Source organism: Choristoneura fumiferana, chromosome 10 (genome assembly GCF_025370935.1).
Source record: "Choristoneura fumiferana chromosome 10, NRCan_CFum_1, whole genome shotgun sequence".
Classification (NCBI taxonomy): domain Eukaryota; kingdom Metazoa; phylum Arthropoda; class Insecta; order Lepidoptera; family Tortricidae; genus Choristoneura; species Choristoneura fumiferana.
Window position 1 is genome coordinate 1,558,750 of NC_133481.1, and position 17,647 is coordinate 1,576,396.

The following is a 17,647-nucleotide window of genomic DNA, read 5'->3' on the forward strand; positions in this document are numbered from 1 at the left end:
TGTCACAGTCCGCTCTCTCGATCTCTTGTCTAATTATTGTACAGTAAAAGAAACTGAATCATGGCGTACCAGGGTGGAACCTTTGTGCCACGGATGTCAAATGAATATTCCATACAGATGCCAAAGAAATCATAGCTAAATTAATTATGAAAAAGTCCCACCCTGGTGCGTTAGTTTCCTTTACCTACGCAATACATTGCTCCTCGAAATTCACCACCACCATCCCAGCCTATATACGTCCCACTGCTGGGCACAGGCCTCCTCTCAGAACAAGAGGGCTTGGGCCATAGTTCCCACGCGGGCCCAGTGCGGATTGGGAACTTCACACGCACCATTGAATTGCTTCGCAGGCTTGTGCAGGTTTCCTCACGATGTTTTCCTTCACCGCAAAGTTCGTGGTAAATTTCAAATGTAATTCCGCACATGAATTTCGAAAAACTCAGAGGTGCGAGCCGGGGTTTGAACCCACGATCCTCTGCTTGAGAGGCCATAGGTCAAACCACTCGGCCACCACGGCTCCTCGAAATTAAATAAAAAAATATTATTACTATTATTAAAGGTACGATCTCGTAAATGCTAACGATATTTATTGCAATATCCCTTCACAACACAAAAACCAACGTCTGGTTACTTTACGTGCTTGTATAAAAAACACTGTATAAATAATCCTATAATTAAGATCAATTAAGTTGCCAAGCATGGCGACTATGTCACAATTAGTTCGCTGGCCACCAGTAGACCGTGACATACGGTTTGTTTGCCGTTAAATATTCATGGCTTGTGACCGACCGACATTTATTAATACATATTATCACTTCATTCTTCAACAGTAACATACCGTTTTGGCAAAGGCATCGGCAATCGGAAAAGTTATTAAATAAGTACACAGAAATCATAATAAACTAACCAACTTTTTCCGACATTTAAATAATAATAATAAATACTTAAATAAATTTTGCTACTTTACGATCCCACTGAATAATAAACTCATTTGATGACGAGATTGCGCTGAGTTTATCACGTTGGTCGGCGTCTTACTCGGTATGGGTACTGGCAGAATACCAGCGCTGCGGCTTACCGCAGCACAATGCTGAGCCAGCGCCTGTTCTTCAGTGCATCACATGGCTTCTCATTTATGTGTCTGATCTGTTTAATTGTTATTTAATTTATGTTTTTATTTAATTGTTAGTTTTATTACTCTTTCTCTATTTATCTATCTATCTATCTATCTAACTTAAAGTTGAAAAACAGTCGACGTTGCCATTTCAAGTTTAATATTTCAAAAACGGTTAAACCTATTTTTATCAAACAGCGAATAACAACCGCAATCAAACTCGGTTTCACGCACAAAAAATCGCCGCATCATCCATCGATTTGAGAGCATCATAGCCACAAACAGTCATACATTGGCGTCAAACTCATAACACCCTTTTTTTATGTCGGGAGTTAAAAATCAGAGAGCTTTTTCGGAAAAGTGCGACCACAGACACCACACGAGATTTTTATAAGTATTAGGTTTCTCTATTGCATTACAGCTGCTTATATACCTAATTAATTAAATATTACACATTACATCGTACCGTGCGTGTTATATGTGTATAAATTGTTCAATACCACAAAACTAACCGCAAAGCTAGGCATAACTAAAGTACAATTCAATAGAATCTGTCAATTTTTCTACATATTTAACACCCTATCGTGGACACACTTGATTATATATGTTCCTGTTGTTGCAATTATCATCTAAAAGGAATCAAAAAGAATAATATTCACATCACAAAGCCTTAGGCAGCCCGGTGTTTATATTAGTAGGCTGGAAGTGTCTACAGGATGTCAGATTCTATTGAATTGGAGTTTAAGTAACCGCAGGCAATCTACCGCCAGGAAAAGTAGGTGAAACTCTTTGTTGTTGTGTAATTAAACTGACCGACTGTAGATTTAATTTTACTTACTAAATAACATAATACGAGTAATAAGGCTCTGTAACTAACAAACTATTCATAATAATCTGAATTAAATTACATTATTATTATTATATTATTAGCTAGTAGGTATCCTTAGTACACCTATTATAGCTTTGCTTAGTTTGGGACTAAGTCTAATATGTTAACTGACCCATGATATTTTTTACCAAGATCTAGGATTTGTACTCATTAGTGCCAAGTGTATTTTGTTCTTTATCGTGTACATAATTACACCTTCATCATAATGCCGCAATTTGATTGCGGTTTCCAAAGGTTGTCAGCCTCTGCGGGCGCCGGTGCGCGTGCACCCAATGCACCGGACTTAGACTCTCGCGCAGCTGGGCGTGAGTCAGCGCAGATCGAGGAAAATGTGGAAATTGTTATGGATTTTTATGCAATTTGCTTTGATTAGCTACGTATAGTATTTTGATTTACGATGACTTTAACTCGAAATTGAATGTGTTTTTGTTTCGGAGGGCGTCTACTTTCTTAATTAATGTACATTTTTGACGTAAACAAATTGCTTGAATATGTTAACAAGGATAATAAATAAATAGTACATTGTGTCTTAAGGGCGGTAAATAAGGAATTACGAACGAGAGTCTATTAGAAGCCCGAAGTGGAAGACAGAGGGCTTTAATGAGTCGATGTTCGTAATTCTAGTACCGCCCGTGTGACATACAATGTTTTTCATCACATTTGCGAGTAAAATTGTATATTTCTAAAAGAAAAAATATAATTGTTCCAAATATGGGCGATACCTTAGGCTGCGCTCTTGGCAGCGCCGCCCTCCCCCTCCCTCAGCATGTGCCTGAGCCGCGTGTGCATGTGTCCCTGCTGCTACGCCATGCGCAGCACCATGAGTACGCACATTTTCTCATTTACCGACCTTGGGCTTCATGACAAGAAAATTTGTACGGGCAATGACTCATTTACCGACCACGGGTTTCATGACAAGTACATTACGGTCTAGGGTTTTATTTGGGGGGTTGCAATCAAGGTAGCCTTCATGTTTTGACACTGTTTACGAGCAAGTGTGATGAAAAATAAAAAACCATCTTGCCCTTATTGCTAAGAAAGTCTTGAAAATCACACTTATAGACTAACATCTGGTATGCTAGGTGAACGGTTGTGTTGCTCTAGGATGAATCTGGTTGAGTTCAAAACGCGTCAGTATTGTGGTGGTGGTGATGTGGTGATGATGTTGGGATTGTGTGATTTATGTGTGTTCTTACAGTGTGTGGAGATGGAGGAGCGGAATAAACACACTTTTATTGCATAGACTTAGCTTAGCTATCGTAAGGTCGTGGATGACCAAAGCACCTTAATGTTAATAGTTTAATCACACTTTTATAATCTGTCCAATCTAAATGTTCCCAGCTCTATATTCCGAATGCGTTTCGTTTAACAATGCCCTCATTGACGCAGTCGTACCTTTCATAATAAAAACCGTCAATGCCGGCCATTGTCTTTGATTAATTAAACCGTTTTATTAACATTGATTACCGGGCGATTGGACCCCGTGAGTGTCGAATTACTCCGATTGATAAGACTTAATTTACCAATTAATGTAATTTAACTACAATTAAAGATCTGTCTGCTTTTTAGGGTTCCGTACAGTCATCACCGCCAATATCCGACACCATAAAGCGGGCATAAATATCTGATACGACTGTATTTTTAGTACCGGTAGGACGTGTTAGATATTTGTGCACGCTAAAAAAGGAACCTTATAGGATCACTTCGTTTTGAATCTGTCACAGCTAAAAAAAACGGTGAGAATTTTTGAACCAGTCACGATTTTGAATGAGTCCTCCCTACTACTGAAGTGTAAGTTCTACCAGTTCTACTAAAAGACTTCTAGAATACTAGACTTATTTTCCTTTTTAATTTTCACAAACACCTGGTTTTAATTTACACGACTACACATTTAAATCAATCGTTTAGATCCAGCTTCTATAACTGATTCTAGTCACATCGACCTAAATGTAGAAAAAGTATTTCCAACAAGACACTTCTTCTCAGTACGACTTTATAGAAGTTTTTTTAAAGACAATTAAAAAGCATAAGATTAAACTAACAAGCCGTGGTGGCCTAGTGGTTTAGCCTTCCTGTTAAGCAGAGGATCGTGGGTTCAAACCCGGGCTCGCATAAAATTTACCAAGAGCTTTCGGGTGAACGAAAATATCGTGAGCAAACTTGCACAAACCCGCGAAGCAATTCAGTACCCTTAGTGTAAGTTTTCGGTTACAAAATACGTCTCGATCACGGCGTGGAAACACGAACAGCTGGGCTACTACGAAACTTGAAACTCGAAGTTCGTGTCGTGCGGTCCCTCTGACGCTTATACTATATAATACGAGAGCGAGAGGGACGGTAAGATACGAACTTCGAGTTTCGTAGTAGCCCTGCAGCGCCTCTAGCGGAACGTTTGCGATGTTCGTGTATCCATACAAATTGAGACTTTAACGCGAACGCGATCGAGACGTATTTTGTAACCGAAAACTTACACTAAGGGCACAGGTAGATGTGAAGTTCCCGATCCGCACTGTGCCCGCTTGGTAAGCCCTCTCGTTCTGAGAGGCCTGTGCCCAGCAGAGTAGAACGGATTTAGGCTGGGATGATGTTCTGTTCTGGGATGGTGAATATCTCGTGCTTTACCTACTCAAGCTTAACTCATACACACACTACTTTATCATAATTCTGGCACACAACATCAAATGTGATAATTACTACTTAACATATTGATACTTACCTACATCAATTTTTACGACTCGGAACGTTCGTGCTCTATGCTTTGACGATGAACTCGTACAGAGTTTGAAACGTGCCAACGTTTTCTGTGGCGATTATGACATAATTTCGATTCGTTCAGACATCAAAAATACATCGGTATTTTTATACATCATACTCGTAGCAGGAATTCCTGTATACTTGGTCCGGTCTATAAGCTTCAAAAATAATCTATAATCTATGTATGTAGACCATGTAATGCGTAATACCTAGATTTCTATATATACCGAGCCATGTTATGTTATTATGTAATGTGGCTGAGTGGTAGATGAAATAAAGAAAAGGTTTGTAGATGCGGCAACATCGGTCGGCCGTAACTATTTTTGTTGATGAGCCATAAAAATTGAAGTTACGTCATTATAACTATTTAAACTAGAGCGTTAGAAATTTTTATCTTAAAACGATCCTAACTGACTTCGTGAATAAAATTATAACAACTGGAAATTTTGTTATAATTTACATACACTATCAAAAAAAAAATAACTCGGTTCAAAAGCGTTGGAGATATCTGCGGATATACAAAAAAATAAGTAGAGTCGTATTTGGAACCCCCTCCTTTTTTGAAGTCGATCGTAAAAATCTAAAGTGTGAGCATTGAAAGTTCCTACAATTAGCAGGGGAATATTTCAGAAGATTATTAGGTTAATCTGAAAAAAAAAATATGACTAACAATAATTATGACAAACATTACATTATGACTTATAAAATTATGGCTGTCGAAAGGATCCCATAATAAATAACTCGGGTTTGTTTAAGTTATAGCTATTTATTGCAAGAATTGAGTTTTATTTTTAAAGCTTAAGTAATTTAGGCGTTGCGCCAATAGTCTAGATTGGTGTCTAGGCACTACGCCAGCACACCTGGCAAACCTCATAGGTACATGCACAAAAGAGCTACTATTGCCAAAACCGGCCTACGTGAAAAACACTCATGGTTTTTAGGGTTCCGTAGCCAAAATGGCAAAACAGAACCCTTATAGTTCCGCCATGTCTGTATGTCCGTCCGTCCGTCAGTCCGTCTGTCCGCCCGTCTGTCCGTCCGTCTGTCCGTCCGCGGCTTTGCTCCGAGACTATCAATTCTAGAAAGCTGTAATTTTGCACGAATATATTGACAAACAAACTGGTAGGAAAAAAATTTTTTAGGGTAAGTAAGAACCTCCCATACACGTAAAGTGGAAGAGATTTTTGTTTCTCGTGGGGTATCGTTGGATAGGTCTTTCTAAACCATTGAGAGGGGGGGGGGTCTTGAAAAAATTCATGCTAAGAAAGAAAGAAAGAAAGAGTTTGCTTTGCTTGAGAGCTTTGCTTTGTTAAGTTTGCTTGAGAATTATTAGTAGTTTAGGAGTAAATAAATAGCAGCCTAAGGTATAAAACAAACCTAAACTTGGAAGATTCCGTACACAATACGAAATCATTAGAAAAATATTACTTGATTTTTTTCGTATTGGCTACGGAACCCTATCTTGGGCGTGTCCGACACGCTCTTGGACCGTTTTTAAGCTGGAATTCCAAGCAAAGCTTCGGTATCAGTCATATTGACGCCGCGATAGTGACACTACGGTATCTGTTTGTGCACATTGTACTTAACATCTCAATATTTTTATGTACATGACTTATACAATAAATAAATAAATCGATAAATATGTGACCATGGTAACTAAATCCTCATCTAAATATCAACTCAATCTAACAAGAAAAGGCATTTGCGTGACTTTAACGAGCTGTTCAATTTCAAAATAACAAAACGTCATAACTACTTCACTAACGAAAAAACAATCATGATCCTCAAATCGTGAGCAAAAGCTTCAAATTAGATCTTGAGATTGAAATAATTATATATCATAAGTTTATTTTTCTAGTGTAATTCTGGTACTAATTGGTTGTTTGGACCTCAAGGGCTTATTCAGTTCCGAATCATAAAGTTTAGCCTAAAAAGAACACGTTCCATTTGCTTTTACAAAATGAATTGCTCTCGAAACCTAATGTCCACTGTTAGGTACTAATTAAAGAGGCTAAATGACTTATCTGAAGAAAAATAAGGTAAATATACACCTCAAAATCTATTTAATTTGGTGTTTTTCCAAGAGATTCACGTAATATAGGATAATGGTTTGAAAAAAAAGTTTTGTTTATTTTTGAATGGAGTTTTTCTTGTCACTAAAATCGATGACATGGTTCCTAAGAACAGGTCTTCGTATGTCATAAAATTTCAGGGGTAGGTACGTATTATAATGTATAAATTTAAAATACATATCGGTTGAAATACATACAGTTGAAATACCGAAAATTGGAAAATATAATGGTTAAAATAAATAATAATCAAAATTCATAAAGCTCGTTTTTCATATTGGTCGAAATACATACAATTAAAATGACTAAGTTCACAATGTATATGTTCAATCAGAATATAAAATAGTTGAAAGAAATAACAATTCAAATTCCTATAGTACGTTTTTGATAATGGACAATGCCTATGTTCATTATCATCTCTAGTCTAGTTACGTTGTATTTACATGTTAAATTCTGAAAAATTAAGGACTATCTAAGACAATGTCTGTTCAGCGTAGTTAGGGCGCTTCGTGCCTGGAAAAAACTCTAACCTAACCTAACCTATAAGATACCGACTGATCGGAGGCCCTATTTCATTTTAAACTAAAGTCCGATCATTAATTGAATACAAACTTTAAGTGACGACGAGCGTAATAGCGAGGAGGAGCGTGTTAGGTTCAACCAATTGTATTATATGCATTTTTCTTTGTGAAATTACCCAACTGACCAATCTGAATGTTACATCCTGTATACTATATACTACGATCCGTCTTATAGGTAGGTTACGAGTACTAGTTAAAGATGTGGTGCTATCCATACTAATTTGGCAAACTTTTTGCTTTGACGCAACATAAATTAGACATCCTAAGTTTCCTACGTGTAAACACGTTGTACGTGCGTGCAAAATGATTTCAGTTAGAGATGGGTAATCCCGACTCTGACTGTCTCCGACAAGTGATCTCAATCATTAAATCTCGCTCCGATATCGGAACTGACTCCGCTTATCGATTTCGACTCCTTTATTGAATTCGACTCTTGAGTGGTCATTAATTTGTCTACTAATGTACCGATACATCATAATGCCTCTTTTGAACGTCACTTCGGAATTACTACCGGCGTACCGGGTGAACCCTATATTATAATCCTATCCGATCCGATATGCGGGCCGCTCGGTCCAATAGTTAGGTCGGAGTTAGTAACTCCTCCGAGTTGATATGATTTGAAAGGAGCCATTATGGGATTCGGATCCGCTTAAGGATCTGACTATTTTAATTCTTCAGATCCGGATTTACCCATCTCTAGTTTAGGTACGAGTTTTTCAGAGATGTGTCTAAGAGGTTTTAATAGGAGGTAAGTTATATTAAAACCGTGACGACGAACCTGACGAGGTCACGGGTTCGTTCTCCGATTTGGGCAGATGTTGGTTCTCGGTTCTTGGAAGTTTTTTATATAGGTATAAGTATGTTTATCCGCTGCCTAGTAGCCATAGATTTGCTTAGTTGCGACTAGGCCAATTAGTATCAATTGTCCAATATTTTTTTTTACCTACCACAAGTCTTGTGGTAACTCAGAGTCGTGCCCTGATTGCGATCAGGTACTCCAGTTTTTTGAATGAATAGCATGCTATTTTATTTATTGAGAGACTCTTGCTACTGTACCATTAAGTAGGATGAGGGCACCAGTCATGTACAGGAACCAATAATGGTTTTTCTTTTCCGCTAACCCATTATTAAGAAACGGACGCTACTTTTTCTCAAACTAATAACACTTATGTGCAGATAACTGATGATCATAACTGGTAAAGTTCATGAATGGTGAGCTATAAGGCATTGAATCCTTGCTGTCCATTACAGGATACTACTGTGCTTAACATGTCCATGACTGGTGCCGTCACCCTAGGTCATATCGCATTTCCCTGTGTGATTGCAAGGGAAAGTAATACACGTGCCGTCGAAGGTTTCGCGGGCAGGATAACCCCTGACGCAAAAAGAGGGAGTTTTGAATGTCTGTTTGTTTGTCTGTCTGTGGCATCGTAGCTCTCAAATGGATGGACCGATTTCGATGTGGTTTTTTATGTGAAAGCGAGTGTTCTTGCCGTTTGAGATTTAAGCTATGAATGATAATATCGGGAGTTTTTTAAATTTTCCGAGTTTCTAATCAACTAATTTTTCTGATCTACTGTTAATGCACCACCTGCTGTGAACTAGTCCTTCCTTCTTTCTGTAAAAAGGTTGCCTGGAAGAGATCGCTCTTAAGCGATAAGGCCGCCTATTGCTTACCTTGTAATTTTCTATGTGTACCTGTTTTCTGTATCGCTTACTATTCCTGGTGTACAATAAAGAGTAATTGTATTGTATTGTATTGTAAGGGTCGGGTTGTAGGGTCGGGGGTTAAAAAGACTGAAAATACTAATTCACCATTTTTTATTTGTTTTCTACTTGGCATTGATGAACAAAGTACGTGGCGCGCTATTCTCTGTGGCCTCTTTCACGTAACTCGAATATTACAACCGGTATGTATGTACCGCCTCCGCGCCAGTGTGTTTCTAGCCTTAATTATAATTAGAATCGTATTCGAAAAAAATATAAGTAATTAGGGTAACCAACTTCGAAAAGGTGAAAACCCCCAACATTTTTATTTCAAAGTTCAATATCTCAAAAATGGCTGAACCGATTTTAATGGATCGTAGCTAAGAATCACTGCAAGGAAACTCACTTTTATATAAAAAAACCACAACGGAACCGGTCCGTTCGTTCGAGAGCTACGATGCCACACACCGACAGGCAGACAGACAAACAGATGTCATTAGCTTCGAACTTATAAGGCACCGTCCTCTCTCTCTTTTTAACCCCCGACGCAAAAAGAGGGGTGTTATAAGTTTGACCGCTATGTGCGTCTGTGTGTCTGTCTTAAACGGGTGACGAGATTGAACTTTGAAGTGACAAAGTCGGGAGTTTTCCAACTTGTTGTTGGTTAGGTTATTATTGCATCCGGCCGGGGTTAAAAATCGAATTAAGTGGAAGCTCTGTGAAATGTAAGTTGTGTTGCGACAACGTGGTCTCGGCCAAGTCTCGGCGAGTGCTCGTGCACCGAACACACCCACATCGCCGCGGCGGGGAGGGAAAAGGGGGGCTAAGGGCAATTGTACCGGCGGAAAATCCTTCTTGTTCCCAGTGTTGCCACCATAACAACGTTACCACTAAATTTAATGATTTTTGGGACTACATTAGATGCATTTGTTACGGAATTTACTTAGAACGTGGTTAGGTAGGTACTTCTACAAAAAATAAAACGCGGGCCTTCGGGTCTCCCCACAATGGAAATTTTGGAAAAGTCCAAATTTCGACGTATCAGAAAGTCGTCCATTTTTCAAGTTGTTTTTTCGTCATAAAGGACTCCACTCCTTCGTTGCCCCAAGACATCCGACCTCTAAAATCGCCCTGGCCTGTTTAATCTATATAGCCCACCGCCTAACAACCCAAATAGCATCATGCAATCAGTGGTTGCCGGACGGCACGCACTCACAGGCGCCGAATACCATGTCATTATAATTTTATAACCTACAATAGTACGCACGACTATATTTTACGACAAGCAAATGTTTAATACAATATCAGCTTATGTAGGTAATTTTATATTATAATACTTAGTTAAAAGCTAGTTCTATAACACATAGTGCGCGTGTAAGTCTCAAACAAACGCAAATTGTTGTGGCAAAAACATCGATAAAAGTAACTAGTTATGACAAAATGGCAGGCGCTTGTAAGATAGTAGTGGCATTCGCAATCGCTTTATTTAAATAAATAGTATAAAAATGAAAATATTACAACTTATAAATAAATCGGAGTCCAGTTAAATTTAATTAATTGTATAATATTTAAAGTTGAATTTTTTCGACAATGTGTGTTGGGTTCCAATCTGCTATGCATTGGTCTAGACTGAATCCTAGTCATTAAGTAGAAGTGATTGTAATAAAACAATTATTTTCGGCATTAACGGAATATTTGCTAAATTTTTCTTTTTCCTTTACTTTTTTCTAATTAAACTATAATATTTTCAATTGCTTAACAAACTTTGTAAACACTCTTCATTTTTATTTCTGTGTTGTCTACATTGATAATTATGACGTTGGCGGCAATGGATAGTGTTGCCAGTAATGAAAATATACTACACTTTGGGGTAACACGCTTCTATGAAGTTCCCCTTCAATAAAAAAAATACTTATTGGAATGTGTTACTTCAGTGGAATAATAAATTTGTGTTACTTTTGCAATTGATTATTTACGATTTTGATGACAAAGAAGTACTTAGTTTGATATGTGAAAGTCTGTGGTGAAAACGTGTGAAAATTTGGTTTACACACAAAGTTCCCGTTGAATTTTTGTTCGGAAAATTTAACAGTATTTACATATGTGTTCATAATTTACATAACAAGAATAAGAATAGAATAATTTACTTACAGGGCTATTCAAAACAATCTAGCACCTGATTTTTATAAATTAATAAGAACACAAGTACCTATCAAACTTAAACAATCGTTTTACTCGTAGTATTTCAATGAATAATCAACAATTTATATTTTCGTACTAATTATTTTTACCAAAAACTATTAAGAATTGTGTAAAATTTTACCTAGTTAGAAGTCAATAAGAATTCTGACAACGAAAGTGGCTCCCTCACATCAACATATCTGTAAATCCAATTTCCAATTAGTGAAAGTGGAGTTTGAAACGTTAATATGGCAACCTTTTAAAAAGAAAGTTAAGTGAAAGAAATGAATTTACGAGAATAGGTCGCACGACGCATAGATTTTTGGTTGATTTCCTTTTCACTTTGCTTTCGTATTCTCCGTAAGATCTAATAAACTGCAGTTAATTTGTGTTCCTGATTATATTTTGATTCAACGGAGTCGGTGCCGTAACACCGAACGTAAGATAAGTGCGAATGTGGACAGCATCTTATTGATTTTCTTTCCGTGCATACGCTTTCAACCAACGCGAAGTGGTGTTAACAAAAGTAGCCTGAATTTTATGATCTAGTTAATAATTAATTTACAACTTAGTCGTACGACGGCACTGTGACTCCGAAAAGTGTAGGAATAAATAAGTAAAAATGATGGCAAATTCACTTGACACCGTTAACGCGAATCAACCCACGCAAAATGGTAGCAAGGTGCAACCGAGTAATAACGAGTCGAAGACCAACCTCATAGTGAACTACTTGCCACAGACGATGACTCAGGAGGAGATCAGATCGCTGTTCTCGAGCGTCGGCGAAGTAGAAAGTTGCAAGTTGATAAGAGACAAAGTGACCGTATTTCCCGACCACATCCTGAACGGACAGAGTCTCGGATACGCATTTGTCAACTATCACAAGGCTGAGGACGCGGAGAAAGCCGTGAACACGCTAAACGGTCTCAGATTACAGAACAAGATTATCAAAGTGTCGTACGCACGGCCGAGCTCGGACGCGATCAAAGGCGCAAACCTGTACGTGTCGGGCCTCCCGAAGCACATGACGCAGCAGGAGCTGGAGAAGCTGTTCGGGCCGTTCGGCTCCATCATCAGCTCGCGCATTCTGCACGAGAACGTCAACGTGGGGCATCTACTGCAGGGCGGCGGCGACGAGCAGACCATCCAGGGCCCGTCGCGCGGCGTCGCCTTCATCCGCTACGACCAGCGCTGCGAGGCCGAGGCTGCCATCCGCGAGCTGAACGGCACCGTCCCGCCCGGCGGCACCGGCCCCATGACCGTCAAGTGCGCGAACAACCCCAGCAACCAGAACAAGGCCCTTGCGCCCCTCGCCGCTTACTTAGCCCCAACCTCTACGCGCCGCTTTGTTGGCCCAGCCGGCAAAGCCCTCCTCGCCATCAACAAAGGTCTGCAGAGATTCTCCCCGCTCGCCGATCCACTCATCCAAGGTAATGCTCTTGGAGGCTCAGGTTGGTGCATCTTTGTGTATAATATCGGAGCTGACACGGAGGAGAGCGTACTGTGGCAGCTCTTTGGCCCCTTTGGTGCCGTCCAGAGTGTTAAGATAATAAGAGATCCCACCACCAACAAGTGCAAAGGCTATGGTTTTGTGACCATGACCAACTATGACGAGGCTGTGGTGGCCATCCAGTCCTTGAACGGATACTCATTGAACGGCCAGGTGCTGCAGGTCAGCTTCAAAACGAACAAGAGTAAATCTTAAGCTCTGCAAAGTCTAGTCAATAAATTGTAGCTAATACAAAAATGTTGATCATTACTGTCATGGACATCAATAAAGATTGATTATTTTTAGTATGAAATAGGTAACAATGTGACTAAATATTTTTTTTTTAAGTCCATATGCATAAGTACAAACAAAACCTACCACAAATGGGCCCTGCAGGTTTCACTTGACTTAACGATATGCTTCAATACAAGAATTCTAGGTGATATCACAATTTTCAGGAGTTGTATTCTAACCCATTTGTGGAAGGTTTTGAAACCACTTTTTTTTATGAAAACTATTGTCACTACATATAAATCAGTGAGATTATCATCTGTCCCAGATTTGATTTCACAATTTTCTAATAAGAGAGATTTCTCTTTGTATTAAAATCAAAAATTTTGACTAATTAACTCAGTTGGGTAACTGATAATAGACTAATGGTTCTATCTCAAGCAATTTTAATATTAAAATGTATCACTAAAGTTCATATTTAAAACTTTTTAATGTAAGCTAGACAGTGCTAGGAATGTCACTGTGTCAGTTTTGATGTCCTTAGCCTTAGGGGATAGTCCGCTACAGTTGTTGCAAAGGGGATAGTGATCTGGACAAACATGAAATGTGGTGTTTTTTAAATTTTGATATAAACAAACTTCCGCTAATAACACTACTCTTCTATACCTAAAAAGGACAAAACACCAATGTGAATTCTGAGACCTCATGTTACCAAGCAATAGTATTTTTAGTACATCCGAAACATCATTTTAATTGGTCCATAAGTAGTATTTTTAATGGGCCTATTCTAATATCTTAAATTATTCCATATTCACATGTGGATGTTACCTACTTTAGCTGCAATAACAGATTGTCTACATTTGCTGTAAGTGCAATTTACATTAATGCATAAGTTATGGTAAAAGGTGCACGGAAGTGTGCTAAGCCAAGTTCACAACCAGTGTGCATATATTGAAGTGTTTTTAAACATTAAATGGAGTTTACATTATACAAGTTCTAGTAATTTTATTTACATGTTACTAGAACAAACATGGCAAACAGAATTATATCTAAATTCTTGCAATAATCTATTATTGTGAATTGACAGTGCAATATTAACCTTTTACTATAAGTGAAGGGAAATGATGGTTTATAATTTATATAATATAAAAGTGCCAGGTGCAATTATTATTATATTATACCTACAGATGTAAAAACTCGAATAGCTTCAATAAAAAAATTGAACTTTATTACAGTTTATTTTGTGAACTACCAAAGATGTCAAAGTTTAAATAGTAATAACACAACCGTGACTGATAACGTAATTTACACATCTTTGAAGATTTCACACTAATAAAATGTAAAATAGCATTATACTTCTTCCATTTAATATATACATTTTTCCAAACATTAATAATAAGGACTCTCTCATCGACAATGACGCGATATAAAAATCATAATTATTACTAATTACATATTTAAATTCCTTTAAATAGACTCAAATGCACAAAATCATAAGAAATAGTATTACTGGTATTATAAAACCAACATATATTTATTCGTAATACTTTATCACTCTTGGAATATAACTTTTTTTTCTGTCATGTTGTTTTTTTTTGTTAAGATTTGATTCATAATATATAAATGACTTGACTACCTTAAAAAGTAATCTCAATCGAAATTATGAAGTTGAAGGACCATGACAAAACTGTATAATTATTGATCAACATTTTATTGAACTAAATTTTGTATGTGTCTAATATATGTATCAGATTTGTGCGCACATATATGTAGTGAATGTCGATTTGAAATAATGACGAACTCTGATACGCTAGAGGCAACGCCTGCTAACTTTTGATGGAGTTAGAAGTAAGCAGATGGGCTTCACGGCGGGAAGCACTTGCACTCCCAAGTGAAACCTAGAAATTAGGCTTAGTTAAATTTAAGCAATACTCCAAGGATATCCCCATTTGCTACCTTTAAACTCGCACAAAAAGCAGGCATCAACCTAATATATGATATTGTCTCTCTAATTCATTTAATTAAATAATCATTAATACATACTATTTATTATTACATTTACTTAAGTAATTTTATATTTCATTGTAAACATAATTTATTATCGTAATCGTAATAGACATGTAATAGATTTCATTTGATGTTATAATATTAATGTATTTAATATTACTTAGTGTAAGTTCAAAATTAGTTCTGTAAACTGATTAAAGACCGTATACCTACCTACCACATGATTTGTGTCGTTCCCAATGTTCGTGTTTAGTAGTTTCCGTAACTTCATAGTTAAATTATTCATAGATAAGCATAAACGCATATCAGGTAACGATTAAACAACTAAAGAGGTGAGAATTTCTTAAATAAATTGTCTAGAAAGGAAATTGAATGCATTTTGAATAAGTATTTGCTTAATTTCTTATTCTTATACTTAAGTATAAATGTTTCATTAAGATAATTATTTATTTAAAGTACTTAACTACACGGAACTAGTCAGCTATAATTTTGCGCAACATAAATTATTATATTTAGTATTTAATAAACTGTGTTCTCTAATTTAAATTTAAATGTATGTAGTTGCTTAGGATTTTGAGTTCAAATTATGTTGGTGTGGTGTTTGGTTATCGTAAGTTATGTATATTGTAACAGCCAGGGCTTAGGTTCGAGAGCTTCTATGCTAGATCTTTGATGTTGTAACCAGATTGGATTTCAATGGTCATTGGTGAGTCCTGCCTGCCGGCTTGTCTCTGGTTTGCATAAGAGTGCCCCGTGCCAACGCTCTGCGCAACATGCATATAACACAATGGAATGCAAATTATGTGTATGGAACTAGTCAGGTTAAAATGTACCTCTGATTTTTTTTGCTTTTTCATGCGTTGGTTTTCTAGATTTTAATTCTGAAGATTGTCATGTTTGAATAGTTGTCCGAGCTGTACAGTCGACAATAAAGTATCATTGTTGCTCTTTCTGGTTGGCACTAGCATAGGCAATATAATAAAAAAATGATATTTTAATGGAACTTAAAGCATTTTGTTGTTGACTGGCCAGCTATTGATAGTTTAAAATTGTCACGCGTTTAAGGAGTTAGGACATCCATTTATTAATAAATTGTCGTTCGATGTATATTGTGTCGTCCCCGGCTTGAATGAAGAAGCAACAGATTAACCTAAGAATATTGCTCATTAAATCGAGGGTTCCGTACCTTTATACACAATAAAGAATTGGATCCGTTAACAATAATAACCCGAGTCTCCAAAGGAGTATGGTACTTGTTATGTTGACATTATAAACGCACGATGACAAATGCTTTGACGCTTGTCCCGTGTGGTACCTATTTTACTATCTATAAGACCTAAGATTTAAACCAATCCAAACTTTTCCCGTAAATGACTCTTGAACTCTGCGCGTTATCGCTCCTACGGAACTGGTACGGAACCCTTCTCCCATACCTTCATTAAATTTTATACCGCCGCCAATCACCTGACCCATTTATAATTTTGTTCTCCAGATATATTTTATGTTTAGTTTTTGTTGTGTTTAGATTAATTTAATTTAACAATTAACCTTTCGACTTTTTAAGCATCTTGTTGTATCTTAACTTAACCACCTTAATACTTTTGATTATTTTATTTTTTTTGTTCTAAGAGTTGCTGAAACTGATGTGACTGATTATGTTGGGCGCTTCAGTTTTGGCAGTTCTACCTCGGGCAGGTTTGGGTAACGTAAGGTTTTGGCCTAGGATGTAGTTCTAGAGTTATTTAAGACAAAGTACAAATCGCCGATAAATGTATGAGGAAATGCAAACATGTGGACTTGCTTACATTTAATTTTGGAATAATGTCAACGAATGTAATCTGATGTAGGTAATATATAGACATTAAAATATTGACATTAGCAATAATATAAAAAAAATGTTTCATTTAATCCTAAAATAAGCGCAAACGATGCCAATTTTTTATCAAACTTAAAACAACATTTTAACATGTTGAAAATTTAGGTGAATGAACAGAACAACCCTTCGCGTTGAAACGAATCACAAGCAGGCAAAGGCCTCTATTTAAACAAAATTGGAACACCCAGTTTTAAGCTACCAGATTTGCGTCGAGGGTAAAACGATGTCACCCCCAGAGTTCATTGCACCCCTTCAAAGTTCCGCTTGCGCAGTTGCAGGCGACTCCCCTACAATGGGAACAGTTGCCTTGGAAATATTAGTTCCAGCACACGCCAACTTATTTATGAACTGCAATTAAGTGCATGATAACAAGGGACAAAAAAATCAATAGATATTTTTGCGGATGGTGTAGGTTCACTTACACTAACAAAATAGGTTTATTTTTTAACAAAGGGCAAGCCACTCAAAATATTAGGTCTTTTACTTATATGATTTTTTACCTTCCCGATACAGCGTAATAATTATGTATCTGATAGGTAGATTGTATCACAAGAAAGAACCTCGACATTTTGCACAAAGTTGGTATGTAATGTATCTACAATATTTTGTAATTAGCGATCGACTACAGTACTACTATGAAACAGCTTTTTGATAACAGTGAGATATTAATTTAGTTTTGGCAAGGGATGTACCCAACCGCTTAGATGAATGGCATTTCTCCCTCTCGCTCACTACATTTCGGAAAGCCA

At 37.2% G+C, this 17,647-nt stretch overlaps 1 pseudogene across 1 annotated transcript; it reads left to right on the top strand.

Moving 5' to 3' along the window:
• The first annotated feature begins 11,546 nt into the window (after positions 1–11,546).
• LOC141431820 (ELAV-like protein 1 pseudogene) lies at positions 11,547–16,918 on the top strand (annotated as a pseudogene). The gene has a single exon (XR_012451754.1). The product of XR_012451754.1 is annotated as an ELAV-like protein 1 pseudogene (transcript).
• Positions 16,919–17,647: the final 729 nt, after the last annotated feature.